The following is a 13,800-nucleotide window of genomic DNA, read 5'->3' as shown; positions in this document are numbered from 1 at the left end:
AAAGGCAAAAAGTGCACTCGATTTTCTCAGAGACCGCTCAACTGATTTTCTTCAACTTATGGGCCTTGTAGTCTCATAGCGAGCTATTTAATTTCACCTGGATTCGACTTCCGGTTCGGGAGTTACGGGGTAAAATGTGCAAAATCAACTAAACAGGTTCACCCCATTCTCTCAAAGACCGCTCATCCAACTTTCACAAGCTTACACTCTTACCAGCCGCTTCCTAATTTTGGGTCAAATTCTACTCAAAATCAACTAAAGTACATCTCCGCATTTTTAGGTAACGAGAGATTCACCAAAAGTTAGTTTCCCCAAAGTGTTGTCAAGGTAACTTTGGCAAAGCTCGCTACCCATTTTTTACGATCAAGTCAAAGCTTGAGATAACGAACTAATTTTGGGTAGCTTATAGAAGAGCTCGATAATGACTGATTTCTTCACAAGAAATAAGTAAAGTCGATTTTCAGTGTAGGTTCAAATAGGTGGTTTTTCCTTTTTTTTTCAAATGCAAACAGGATTTTTCTTTTTTTCAAATGCAAAAAGTAGCCTTAGTGGTTTGATTGAATCCTGGTCAAATTTTAGAATGGAAAGAATAATATTTTCGGAGCAGTGAATTTTTCACGCGAAGCTATTGCAGTGCTAAAAAAAGGAAAAAAACCTGTTTTAGTCCACCTAGTAGTGTAATGGTTCTCATAAATTTCAAATTTCATATTGGACATTTTGGATAAATTGTTCAGTAGGTTTTTACAACCAACAAGTACAAGTTCGAAGAGTTTTAGCATCTGCTTCGAAAAGTTCGTACTTTTTAGTGTCGTACACTATATGAAGGTTAGACATTTTTATCTTCCATTATTCTGGAAGTCAGATCCGGATAAAATTCAAAATCATTCAATAGGACAAAATGACAATTATTAGAATCAAAGTTCGACCGGCTCAGTCACGTTTAGTTTGTTTGGTTACAAGCTAATAAGACTTTACCGCGTGTACGAAACACAGAGTGCTTCGTTCGTAGAAGCGGTGTTGTGTTTTCTTCTTCCGTACGTATCGGTGCGCTTTAGTTTGAAGTTTTGGAAACTCTTCACCTTGTAATTTCGGAACCGGAAATCAGACCCGGAAGAAACTCAGGAGTTATGAATGGAATCATAAGTTTGTAAAAATCGGTCAAGCCATCGCTGAGAAAGGTGATTTCGTTCCATTTTAGAATTTGTGACCACTATTACCGCTTCCGGAATCGGAAGCCGGGAACTGGTTCCCGTGGTTTGCATCACTGCTGTGTATAACTGCTTGAAATGTTCAACATTCATAATTTTACATTTTACCCCATAATGCCGGAACCTGAAGTCGGATCCAAACAATATTCAGAAATTTTGTATGTAGCCACAAGACCTTTCATTTGAATTTAAGTTTGTAAAAATCGGTTCATCCAAAAACGGTTTAGTCAGTGCAAAAACAACACACATACGCACACACAGACATTTTACGTACTCGACAAACTGAGTCGATTTGTATATGGCACTCGATCCTCCGGGCCTCGATTCAAAAGTTGGTTTTCACAGTGATTGCATAACCTTTCTATATGATAAAGGCAAGAAATTGGTCCCAGTTTGAATTTTTTTTATTTGTTTTATATTTTATTATATGTTCCTGATTAAAAAGGCGGGTGGGTAATATCAGAGACATAACTGGATGTCGTGAATACGAAAACATCTGACATGTTCCTTAACACTTCCGAATATCAATTAGTTGATCAACTGTATAAAATTGTATGTAGAATTTGAAACGATGCACTCAAACTAAAGTACAGATTAGTTACATTTAACATTCTGATACAAAATTATTATGAATAAAATTAAATTTATAATAAAATAATGGTGGCTCTGAAAAGAACCTTTTATGAAAGCGTTTGTGATGGAGAGTGATGAGTTGAATTCGAATTCCGATGGATGCCGCTGACTTCCGTCATCTAATTCCAGGCTGAACTGTTGTACGTGGGTGCGATACTGATATGGTTGGTGTAGGTGTTGCGTTTACAACCGATTATAATCGTCCAATAAAGAAAACATTAATTCGCTGGGTTGATCAATGATACAATAGGCCTAATTTATTGAACGAAACTATCAATATGCTATAGGGATTCGTTTCTAGCATTCAGAAGGGTCAAATTGCATAATTCTCTACTACATTAAACTCTGGAACATTTTTCGCAAAAACAAAGAAGGCACTTGATCTCGATTACTGTGAATTTCACACAGCGACAAATGCACAAATCTAACCAAACTGTTCTAGATTTGCACTAAACTGAGGATATTTCTTTTCGATTTGCGAACAACAAATCCTAATAGTTCTTTAGAAAATTTTTAGAGCCATTAGGACGGCTGATTTTGTGTAATGCTCTTCACCGTTGCTTTTTCTCCAATGCAAATGACTGGCAGCTGTGACGTAATCGCTCTTGTCGGAGGCGAAACTAGCTTTGCAAACGACACAAAATACGTCTGCTCGCAGTGGCGATAGAATCCAAACTGATCCAATTTTTGTTAGGAGATTTGTTTTTACGTGATTTCGTTTGTAGCTTTTTCACTAATGGGCGGTCCTAACGGCTATAAAAATAGCCGCATACAGAATTTTAATGTCGATTATTTCATTTCGGATTTGCATAATTTATTGAAAGAAACTATCAATATGCTGTAGGGATTCGTTTCTAGCATTCAGAAGGACTAAATTGAGGAACTCACTACGATATTCAACACTTTTCGGAACATTTTTCTCGAACGATTTGTTGTACAGCAGCAGATATTTCTCTTCCTCAGAACGCGTTCTGATTGGCTGGCGTTGACATGGGTCAAATGAGACAGGTTTTTCAATGGTGTACTATTGAAATACTTCAATGCTTTTGCTATACACGTTTAAGTTGAAAAATTTCGATTCTATTGGTAGTTAGATTATATAAATCCGTTCACATATCACTGAGCTATGAGCTTTACAAATACAAGCAAGGCAAACGCGGCTTATGGATTATCCCCTTTGATACTCGTTTATACCAAACATTTCAGAAAAGTTTAATTTTGAATTATTTGAGATTATGTCACACAACTGATAATTTCCGATGGCGTGTAGCAAAAATTATGTTGATTCGTTAGATACAACAAGAGATATTCACGATCAAAAATATACTCCCCCGGTGAACGACCAATAGGTTAAAGCTGGGGTAAAATAAATGATATTAATAATAATAATAATAACGATCAAAAACTTATCACTCTCTCAGAGAGTAAATTTTGAAAAGGCACCCCATAGTAAAGTAAGTCGTATTCACGACAAAATATAACTTTACAAAATATTGTCAGTAGAGTGAATGCTTTTGGAAACAATTGTAATTCGGAGGAAAAGTGCTAGAAATAGTCGAGCTTATGTCGAGTTATGTCGATAATCGAATCAAATTTCCAAATTCTGTGAATAATACACATAGAATAACGAGACATGTTTGCGTCATTGTACGCCGCCATGACCTATGTCATACGATTGAACGACGGTGACGATTTGTTGGAGGATCTGAACATCCTATAATTAATAATCAATTTAATTAATTAGCATTTTTTCTGAAGTGTTTTGTCGTAATGGTCAATTGGAATCACTGCAGTGGCCATTATTTTCCTTAGCATCATTCATTCTATCATGTTTATTGCGATCGTGATGCTACCGGCTATAAATATACTCCTGAACAGCTCATCCCGTACTTCCTACTTGTCATCACAGTTAGTTTTTGTTCCTAGCTGGTAGTAACTCGATTCGAGTATGATTCGAAAAAGTTCAGCATTGCTGGCAGGCTGGGATGAGGTCATTTCCAAGAATGTGGAAAAAAGCCTCGCGTACCGGGAGGGGGTGCAGGGTCCACTCACTAATGATGATACTCTTCAGGAGGATGAGCTCAACAAGGCGAGCACCACGAATACTTTGAATGTTTTTGTTCACACTTTTGATTGTGTGTTTTTTTTTTAAATTTTCAATTCGAATAGACATTCTTATCCCATGACTCTTAGCGGTTGAATACAAGAGTTTAGATGATTGTTCGAGATTATCAATTAAGTAGGTCGTTCTACATGAACTGATGTAAATCATCAACATTAAACTATAAAAATCATCTCAATAATGGTTTATAGATGCTTTTTTTTGAGTTGGTTACTATAATTATGCCAATATACTGCTTAAACCAGAGCATTTTTATAAATTTAAATTATTTAATTTTCTGAATCGGCATTCTCTTTAATGTGTGTTGCAAGAATGTTCATAAAAAATTCAAGATCACAAATTCAAAACTCAATTTGTTTTCTCGATCTTTTCAATCGTACTTCCACCTTAAAAAATAATACGCTAGAGTATTTCGTATGTGACATGCCGAGAATGAATACAATGGCCAATTGTATTTGTCAGAAGTAGCATCATCATTCTAATCAATCACGTATGTATATGATTGAACTATGAACCAGCAAAAGATGATTCCATCAACACAATCGACGATCTTACATCACTCCCCGAGCCATTCCACTCAGTTTCCTTGGCTTGGTAACGTTCCAGGATGTGTAATGTTAGATTGGTCGGCAAAGCAGGCAATCCAAGTAGCATAAACAAATTTTTCGTCATATTTGAAGATGTCTTCGAATGTCCGAACATCGAACTCTAGTAGCTGATCCACGTATATGTATTAAAGATGTAATCTAATTATCAATTCTGTCGGTCCAAAACGTGTTTAAAGCGGGAGGTGCAGGGTTTTCAACTGATCCATAAAAAACCTCAATTAGGTGCATACATTTCTCATAAAGAAAGACATCTTAAGCCTATCATTCGAACCAGTTCGCCGAGATCGCAAAATATCTGTGTGTATGTATGTTCGTGTGTGACAAATAATACCACTTAGATTTCTTCAAAATGGCTAGACCGATTTTCCAAAACTAAGATTCAAATGACTGGTTCCATAATGTTATCCGAATCCGGTTTGTTCTTGTTTGACTCTGTAAAATATCATACTATTCATTACATTCTTGAGACCATGCTCAACTAGATGTACGTAAATATCATTTAAACTGCGCAGATTACGAAATAGATGGTGACATAAATTCGCATTGAGGATCCCGTGGTTATGCGATTAATAGTTCGATTTGGTGATATCTTGCTAGTTAAGATTGTTTATTGAAAATACAGAACGCGAGAGATTTGATGTATGAAAGGTGCCAGTACTCCCGTCAGCTGGCTAACCGGAGTTTCGCGAGTTTCGGAAAGTAATGGTTTCATATATCGTATCTTAGTAGGAAATACATATTAACACAAAACACGATAAACACGCATTCTCGGTATCAGACTACTCCCAGCAATAAACACTTGAAACACAATAATCATTTACTAACAAACTACATTTGCATCCAGGCGTGGCGGGCGTCGGTATTGATCAGCACGCAGGGATGTGAAACCACGTGTTATTTCCAAGTATGTTATTAAAAAAAAACTTTCTGAAGTAGTACTACACGGGCGGTCTCTAATGCTTATGGTAAGAATTAGAAAATTAGCAGTAAAAATTAAACTCGAAGTAAAGCAATCGTAATCCTGTATTTCGAACCAGTCATGAAAACAAATACTGGACGTTAATTCGAAAAATCCCCTTTTCAAAACTAATCAATTACAGCTAAAACGATTTATAAGCATTCAAACAATTTCAAGTTGTTAATCAAAAATAGACAATTATACGCTAGATAACAAATCGAAAGCAATTAACTTGAACATCCGTTCTGTATGTTTGTAGGCTCTAATTGAATTTACGCCCAATGATGGTTTTAATAACAAATTTCAAATAATAATATTTCATAAAAAATTGCAAGTGCAATTATTTATATTTGAATTTTTTTGGTAATTTTTTAAATTCTTGAAAAACGTTCGATTTTTGTGTCAAAATGTAGCATATAAGTGTGCCTAATTGATTTCCAACAACTGATCAAAATACTTCCGCCCGTTTCAAAAGTCAATCGTGAGTCTAATTGCTATCTCCGACCATGCAAATCAAATGGTTTAGTATACTGAAAGCGTGTGCCAAGTTTAATGAATTGCCGATTCGAATGTTAGAAAAAATGAACCGGTAGTCGGTCTTGGATAAAATTCAGTAAATCATTTATGGGGGAAATCAATGGTTTTTTGGGTTACATACTCTCATGGTCTGCATTACCCAATATAAAAAGGTAGTTTATGAAAAACAGAAGTTATAAATTTTTCAGGCACAAATCTCCAAATAACTAGGGGAACGTGCAACTTGAGCCAATTAGTTCTGATTCCTCATGGTCTGCATTAACCAATATAAAGAAGTAGCTTATGAAAAAATATCCTTGAAATGAACCTTTTCACACTAAGCACCGTATCTCCGGAACAAAAGGGTTTGATCCAAATGAAAATTTAGATATTCTTATAGCATCTTACGACCTTCCAGATAAATCTACGTTTGTGAAAATCGGATTAGCCATCTCAATATTTGTCACACACAGACATTTGCTCAGTTCGTCGACCTAAGTTGAATGGTATATGAAATGCTGAGCTGAATTGAATGGTATATGCCTCGGTTCAAAAGTCGGTTTTCACAGTGATTGTATAGCCTTTCTATATGAGGAAGACAAAACGTGTTTTAATTACTTAGTGGTGTGAGGATGCATTTCTCAAGTTACCAATGCTAACCATTGAAACTTGAATAACAACAAGAAAGTTTGTTGGGTCACGAAACAGTTTTAAATAATCAAATTTAAAAAAATTTCTTCCGATTTCTTCATTGTCGCACAAAATGATGGCTTGAAATTTTGAACACATCTCACCCTGTAGTTCCGGAACCGGAAGTAGGATCAGGAGGAAAATTCAACAGCAATATAAAGAGCCAAAACTTTGAACTTCCATTCAGGCATCACTGCAAAAACGAAATAAGCTCTATTTTAAAGTTTTTGACCTGGTGCTTCCAGAGCCTGGAACTATGGTTATTTGGCCATCAACTGACATAACTTTCAAATAGAAATTGTTTTTAGAATTTGCTTCGTCGCTCCGAATGACGGAGGTTTTTGATTACTATTTCCGGTATTTCCGAAGCCGGGAGCTAATAACCGATATCACCTAAAAAAATATATTGGTCAATAACTAACAAGACGTACATAACAAAAGTTCTCGTTGGCTAGTTGAGAGGGTTTTTTCGTGTTTACCTTGCTACGTATGGAAACTATTTTCCAAACAAAAGTAACAAAAGGAAGTAGTATCCAAACAAAAGTCAATACTGTTATACGAATATGTGGGACCTCTCATTTAAATCTAAGTTTGTAAGAATCGGTTTAGCCATTTACAAGAAGATCACGCAGAGAAATGGATTTAAAATAACAAAACAGTTAGTAGATTTTTAAACTAGATTTATGTTTTTTTCAAGCTAGAATTAAGTTTTATTCTTTATAAACCAGAGAATTTTTCTCTCCTGTGGATAATCAAAAAAGTTTGCACGTGTTTTACAAGGAAAATTTTTGTGTGTTTTTCGTTGCTTTGGAGCTTTTCAACAATTCAAGTGTATGCTCGTTTTTTACAGAAAGTATTTGACGCAGGATTTTTATCTTGACCGGGATGATTACCTTTATTTAAAGTTAGGTAGTTTTAAACTGATTTTGCAAGATAAATTTACTATGAAATTGTTTGTCAAGAAATCGACAGAAACGCACAAGTAAAAACTTGTTATTTTTATCAAAATATTGAGAAAAACCAAACTTCTAGTTTTGTAGTTTCAAGCAATAACATTTGCTATATTAAACCAAATTTTCTTTTATCACTTTTTCGATCAAATAAATCGTTGCGTGAGAGGATGGGTAAGTCGATGCCTTTCACGCAACTCACTTAGGTTCGATTCCCAACCCCGTACATAGTGTCAGTAGGTATTTCCGACCCGAAGAAGTAACCTTAAGGTTAAAATTTCTATAATCGAAAGAAAAATATCGTTGCGTGAAACCCGAATTTAGTAACATTTACAATGTATTTCTGTGCGTGATGGAGTGTTTATTTTTCCACATATAACCCCGTGACTCTGGAATCGGAAGGCGAACTCGAATAAAATTTGAAAGCGTTCTATAAGAAGGTATGCCCTTCCCTATGAATCTTAGATTATGATAATCGGTTCAGTCATTTACGAAAAAAATTGAGAGCATATTTTGTTGCCATTTTTCGCACATATCACTCTGTAATTTCAGAACCGGAAGTCCGACCAGGATAAAATTCAATAGCGTTCTATGGGCCATGAGACCTTTCAATTGAATCTACGTTTGTGAAAATCGGTTCAGCCATCTCGGAGAAAATCAAGTGCATATTGTTTGCACATACACACACACACATACATTTTTCTATCTTGACGAGCTGAGTCAAATGATAAATGTCACTCGGCCCTCCGGGCTACGGTTCAAAAGTCGGTTTTGACAGTGATTGCATAGCCATTCTATATGGGAAAGGCAAAAAACGAATATAAAAATTTTAAACTATTGGGGTTTTAGTAACAATACAAATAGTTTTCATTTCGAGAAATTGAAATAACTGGAAAGATAAAACGATTTACTGTTCGAAAAGGATCTGAGCGAAGTATAAGTGTGAAACGGTTAACACAAAATAAATTTGAAAATAGGTTATATTAAACAAACAAAAAATACTAAGTAAAATTTGCTCTAACACCGAATGATTACACCCCCTTTTCGCGTCACTAACACGTGCATTTGTTTTAAAGTTTTACCTTCTTATTGGTATCATACTGCACACAATTTAATAATACAAATCGATAATTTGAAAATTCGATAATGTATTTCTGGAAGCCGTCGTCTCGATTTTGTTTAATTACAGTAGTTTCCTAAATACAAAGGTAACAATCCCTTTTTTTCATTTGTCAGGCTAGTGGATAAAAATCCAATCATTAAAATAAACATTTGTTTGTTATGCTGTAAACATTCACTGCTTTCATTTCGTTTGTAGGCCAATTTTTGAAATTATGGTCCTTATATAAATCTGTCGAAATCACACATTCTAGTTCACAAAGAAAAATGAGTATATACGAATGACTTATCTGCAGCTCAAATGATCATTTGTAATCAATTTATCTTTACCAAACTCGAAATGGTGGTCTATGCAATAGCTGCTCAAAATATGCAGATTATATGCTAATTCGCCAGAAAACCTATTCGCAAACATTGAAACAGAAGATTTGATTTGTTTATATTGTCTATATTCGTTGAAGTTCAAACCATATTTCATTCAGTTATAGTTTTCTGAAAGATCACTGGCAGATATTAGATATCATTAGTGATAGCATAAACTGAATTGGATTCATTTTTTTTTTTAGCAGAGATGTGCGAAAATGCGGCCGGTGCTGTTGAGCGGTTGAGAAGAGTAAATAAACGCGACAACGCATCTGGTTGCACATGATGAAAAATGCAGAAGAAGAATATCAAACAATAGAAAAATCGCTTGCATTTAATGCCTTGACACGAACTATATGAGCAATTAAGCGTTTATATTACCTAATAGCTTATAATAGCACGATGAGTACTCCGTTGATGATAATCGGCGAACGCAGCGGTCAGCACGAGAGCAAACTCCCAGCAGGAACATTGCAGCCCAACGCTTGAAGTTCAGTGATATGAGCAATATCATCATTATTATCTTTATTCTTTCACCGGTCTTTATCCACCAACAATCGTGCAATGGCGATATAATTAGCTGACGGAATTTGTTCTCCACATTCTAACAGATGCTGGCAGTACATCGGTAAAAATAACTTTTCGCTGCATCCAACAACCGTTGTTAGGTTTATATGATTTCATATATGTAAAGGTTTTTGATGTCTCGTAATATGCAGTAATTAGAATTCATATAATGTAATCTGCCACATTTTCGATTGTGTTAATTTTGAAAATTGGTTTACAGAATTCATATGAGAATTTGAATCTGGTGGTTCTTGAAAAACATAATTATCCGCTTAAATGGTACAGGCTGTTTGGGGCGTAGATTCATTACAAAATCCTGTTCAAATTCACCTAGTGGTATAATAATGACGTTATGATTTTGATTTTGATAAGAAGTTTATCTATGTTTCATTCAGATTTGTCACTATTTTCGGTTCTCCCAGAATTGGAAACTATTGTCCGCCTATTAAATAACAAGCCCAACGATTGAATCTGTGGTTGAATAATATTTTTATCAATCAGTGAGACATCTATGTGAATTCCATTCAGGTTTTTTTTATCAATACTGCAACTCATGGTCAATATATCTGAAAAGAGTTGGTTTGATCATCAATGAACAATACTTTCAAAACAGAAAAGATTTTATGGCCAGTTTTGACATTTTTAGATCTTAACGAACAGACTTGAATAGTATATGATACTTGGTAGAACCGTTCTATGAAGAAAAACGTGCTTAATTTACCTAGTAGTGAGATGATACCTTTTTTATGGATCCTCATGTATTTTTTACATAAATATTTCTTCGGTGTTTGTAGTTTCCATGAAATTATTTTATTGGCCGTCGTATTTTGGAACTGCAGGTCGGATCGAAAATAGAAATTGTATTATTCCTTTAAATCTAAACGTATAACAATCGATTGAGCACTCCATGAAATGTCGATATGAGTTACAGTTTTTGTTTATTATTTTCGGTACTTACAGAACCGGTATTAAGGGATGACTTAAAATGGTTCGTATGCCGATGAATTATTTTGACGAATAAATTTGAAAAGTTTTGAGCCCAACTTTGAAATTTTTTTTGGAATCTTCATCTTCTATGACGATTTGAATTTTAAAAACTCATTACCCTGCCCATAACCCTGCAATTCTTTAACCGGAAGTCGGAATCGGATAAAATTCACCAATTTTATAAGTCTTCTATTTGAATTTTTGTTCATGAAATTCGATTTGGCATTCTTCGGGAAAACTATTCAGCTCCTTTATTCCAGATACTTTCGGAACGGAAGTCAGGTCAATTCACCTAAGGGATTGTAAACCATTCCATTTGATTCGAAATTTTTGTAAATCCGTGTAGCCATCTTTGTGAAATAGTATTGCGTTCCAAATTAAATTTTTGGGTTCCTTTCAGGATCGAAAACCATTTTTTCATCGACTATCGAAATCTGTAAACTCTCGATTAATTTATGTGAAATGAACATTTTTTCACTAATCATTCTGTATCTCCTGAACCGGAAGTAGATCTGATTAAAGAACAAGAAGTTTTATGGGAATTTAAAACCTTTCATTTGAATATTAGTTGGAGAAAATCGGTTCAGTCATTGTTTAATTTTGTAATGCATATCATCCAATAGTTTCTTTTCATATGAATAGAAATTTGTAGATGGGACTTTCATTTGAATCTAATTGGTTAAGCAGTCTTTGAAAAAAATTAGAAGTTTGATTTAGGTGAAATTCAATAGCAGGTTATTGGACCAAGAGATCTTTCATTTGAATCTTAATGAAAATTCGTCCTGCCAAACTTCGATAAAAGTGACTTCATGTTGCATGCACACATACACACACAAACACACACACACACACACACACACACACACACACACACACACACACACACACACACACACACACCTATAAACTGATATTTGGTAATCTTGAAAAACTTATTCTAATGGTATATGACGATCGATTCTAAAGTTGATTTTCTCAGTGACTGCATAACTGTTTGATCTCACTGCACAAAACGTAATGAAAAAGGCTGCCGTAAACAATCTTAGACATTTAGGCTCCAAAATCAACCTTAGAAGCGCAAACAGAAAACGTGTTTTGGAGTAACTGGGACCACTGTGTTCTGGAACAAGGGAAAGGAATATCCCTAACTCCGTGAAAAATGAACGGATTTTAACAATCTATGGCTTGTTGGATAACTATTACCTTGCGGAATTTAAGTTTAAAAACATATTTCTGTTTTCAAGGTCAATTAAGACATAAAACTTCGTATAACTCAAAAAGTAAACATCCGATAGCAAAAAAACATTTAATGGCGTTCAGGGTGACGGGTAACTAGTTTGATCAAAACCGGTCCAGTCATCTCTGAGATCTCGACCTCTTTGTTGACAACACATATACAGACACACACATACAGACACACACACATACAGACACACACACATACACACACGGACACTTGCTGAGTTCATCGAGCTCGGAAATGTTTTCTAAAGTTTGAGCGAATTCTATACCTATTTTTTATATTTATAAAAACAGGTAAAAGCAAAGATAGAAGAAACAAGTTTTAAATGATTTGTTTGCTGATCTAGTGAACATCATCGATTTCCAAATGTCTACGATTCGTGAGAAAGGTTCAAAAGTGTGGAAAGTGAGTGCCGCATGAACGAGTTACAAATGGAGAACCGTGTGAAATACAGCTTCAACGGCACAAAGAATGTTTGCTCTTTATCATATTGTCACTGGCGACGAAAAATGGATTTTTTGGAAAACCCTTAGTGCAAGAATTCGTGGGTGATTCATGGTTAAGCATCCACATCAACGGCACGGCCGAATTGATACAATCGGAAGGCTATTCCGTGTTTGTAGTGGGATCAGATCCGTGATATATATTTCGAGCTTCTGAAACCTCATGGAACTGTCAACGGTGCTCGCTACTAAAAGCAAATGAACGATTTGGGAGACAAAAATACGATTCTGCTCAACGATGCATGTTATAAGGTCGAAAGGCTTTCGCGACATGCTGGGAAGTCTCCAATGAGAAGTGCTTGATCATGCGGCTTACTTTGCAATTAATGCATTTTACAGACCGAAGGAAAACCGGTAATTTACCTGGTAAAGACCTGATATTAATACTTTAATCGCTTATTGAAGCCAAATAGAAAAAAAATTTAATATGTCTAGTTCTAACCAGGGAGCAGCCTACTTAATTAACAATTATACCGAATATGTTTCTAAACAATTTGGACTCTTAGTTATATAACGCTTAGAACTTCATATGATCACTTGCGCGAGAATTATTGGATTATTGGGAAATATTGTGTCAGTCATCTAGAACGCCTTAGAACTTCAAAATACCGTTCCATAGAAAACTTTGTAATCATAATCATAAGTCACAGAAATAAAAAAAAAATGATTGCAAGTACATTCTCTTCGAAATAATCGATATTCTAAATTATCACATTTTAAATATAATCTGTTCTCTATCAAATTTTGCGAGTGCACTAGCACGGTTCGGTGGATTAGTTCTTTACACACATGTTCTTCATAACATAGATCTTGACATTTCAGTTTTTAAATTGGATCCTGATGTATGTATATGATGTTTTTTTAAAGAAAAGAGTGATTTCGTATGATTAGTTGCTCCGTTTGATGGACTTTGAGTCTTTTAGAAACTTATTCGAAAATCGCTTCTACCAGAAAAAACAGGTTTTCATAAAGTTAAGTTTAACCCATTTTATCTGTCTTCTGATATTCTGATATTTTATCTGTCTTTTGATATGATTCTGATATGGTCGACGTTACTCTGAAAGCGTGCTGAAGAGCATGGGGCATTTGTTTGTTTCAATTGTAGAGATTTTAACCTTAAGGTAATTTGCCTTTTCGGGCCAGAAAAACTGCACACAAAAAATATCTGAACAGTAAATGTAACGGCTTCTCGAGGCTTACTGCAACAGGGAAGACGAAAATCTATATTAGACATAATTTTCCATTAAATGTAACATAAATTTTCGAAAATTTATTCACATAATCATATTATGCTTGTTTCCTATCCTATTTTCTATGCAGCGTAAGCTTTTCT

The sequence above is a fragment of the Malaya genurostris genome, chromosome 2, assembly GCF_030247185.1.
Source record: "Malaya genurostris strain Urasoe2022 chromosome 2, Malgen_1.1, whole genome shotgun sequence".
Taxonomy (NCBI): domain Eukaryota; kingdom Metazoa; phylum Arthropoda; class Insecta; order Diptera; family Culicidae; genus Malaya; species Malaya genurostris.
The sequence above is the reverse complement of the archived record's forward strand: the minus strand, read 5'-3'. Positions refer to the sequence as shown.